Below are 2,248 nucleotides of genomic sequence, written 5' to 3' on the forward strand. Positions count from 1 at the left end.
AAGCACCATCATACTGTTCCACAGAGTTGTTCACAAATCCAGTGGGTAAAACTGTGGAGAGCCAGAATACAAGAGTCTAAGAGAAAGAGATGAAGACAACTATTTTTTTTCTCTCCCTGAATCACGATACCAATGGGATGTTTCTGGTTATAAGTTATAGGGAAACTGTGAATCCCTTAAACCATAAAAAAAATTATTATATAAAATAATTGAGGGTTGCCTGGGTAGTTCAGTCATAAAGCATCTTCCTTGGGCTCAGGTCATGATCCCAGGGTCCTGGGACCAAGCCCCGAACTGGGTTCCCTGCTCAGCAAGAAGCCTGCTTCTCCCTCTGCCTCTAACTCTCTCTCCCCCTCTGCCTGCTGCTCCCCCTGCTCGTGCTCTCTCTCTCTGTGTCAAATAAATAAAATCTTTAAAAAAAATTGGAAGTAAGTTCTAAATTTGAACAAAAATTGAGTTTAATGTAATCCTTCCAGTCCACGATCACATTGGTTTTCTTCCAGGGACTTCCGAACATGACCATAAGATGACTGCCATTATTAGAGATATCGCCATCATGCCCACATAACCTCCCAAACCAGGAGAATGGGGATGGGCAGAAAAACTGACTTCATATGCCCCTCATTTTATAAGGGAGAAAACTCTGTTCTGGAGTCTCTGCAAACCTCTTCTTACTTTTCACTGGCAGAACTGAGTAACATACCCATTTCCAGACCAATCCCTGGCCAAAATAAAAGTTTCAGTGAAGTTGCTTTGATTGACTTACAGTGAAGGAAATTGTCACCTGAATAAAATGGAATCCACTTATTAAGGAATAAGGGTGGTAGAACTTCTATAAGTGTAGGCCTCCAAAGGGATTCTCCCTTGCTGCTCCTGGAGATGTAGAAATTAATCAGACACAGGCTCTGACCAGCTGAACAAAGAGATGAGACAGTGAAGTGCGTGCACCACTGGCTCAGGTCCCCGAGTTCTCTAAGCAATAGAAATTTACTGGAGGCCAAGCAGGAATTCCAGGCAAGGTTCTTATTGGGATGCTCAAGCACAAGGGAGACAGCTTAAAGGAAGGGTGCTTCATGCTGGCTCTCTGAACAAAGGCTGGGGAAAGTTTTTAAAGAGACTGAAAGGGGGAAAGGAGTGATTCTAAGCATATAATTGGGGAGAGATGGGATGTTGGTGCACAGGTGTAACAAAACATGTTTTGTCATGCACTGTCTCATTATTATGTTAATAATGTCTCATTATTATGTATAATCGGGAATAGTCAGTGAAAAGTCAGTGCTGGGGCCCACCTTGGTGCAGACTGGTTTAGCTCTGTCTTTGCCAGGCTTTGTAGTAGAGTCCTTCCTTTGGTAAGCTTTCTTCCACATTCCTGCAAGATATGCTGCTCAAGGGGCCTAGAGTTTCAGCTATCAAGGGACGCTGGTAGGGTCACAGGTCACAACCCTGGTCACAGTCAGGGTTGAAGAGGACTCAAGTCCAGTCCCTGCTTTGTCTCATTTGGTCACAGTAGGTGACAGTATACATACATAGTAATAGAGGGATGCCTGGGTTTTTATGGGATCTCCAAAAGAAACACCTAACTCAGACTGACGAGGCCTGGTGTTGTTCAGAAAGAGGTAACATCTAGGCTGGGTCCTAGAGATTCAGGTAAAGAGAAAGAAAATTGCATTCTAGGCAGAGGGGAGTGAAAATGCACAGGAGAGAGGTCAATAGGCTAAACTGGTTGTTGGAGCATAGGTGGGAGGCAGAGAATGATAAGTGATGGCAGAAGCCCTCTCTTAGAGGGTCAGGACTGCTACCAGGAAGACCTTGGGGGCTCCTGGGCGGTACAATCAGTTGAGCATCTGATTCTTGGCTCAGGTCGTGATATCAGGGTTGTGAGATTGAGCCCCATGTGAAGCTCTACACTCAGCACAGGGTCTGCTTGGGATTCTAACCCCCTCTCCCTCTGTCCCTCCTATTTGTGCTCTCTCTCCCCTAAATAAATAAATATTTTAAAATTATTTTGTAGGGCGCCTGGGTGGCTCAGTGGGTTAAGCCACTGCCTTCGGCTCAGGTCATGATCTCTGGGTCCTGGGATGGAGTCCCGCATCAGGCTCTCTGCTCAGCAGGGAGCCTGCTTCCCTTCCTCTCTCTCTGCCTGCCTCTCTGCCTACTTGTGATCTCTCTTTGTCAAATAAATAAATAAAATCTTTTTTAAAAATCTTAAAAAGATAAAATAAAATTATTTTGAAAGATTTTATTTATT

The sequence above is a fragment of the Neovison vison genome, chromosome 7 (genome assembly GCF_020171115.1).
Source record: "Neovison vison isolate M4711 chromosome 7, ASM_NN_V1, whole genome shotgun sequence".
Lineage (NCBI taxonomy): Eukaryota > Metazoa > Chordata > Mammalia > Carnivora > Mustelidae > Neogale > Neogale vison.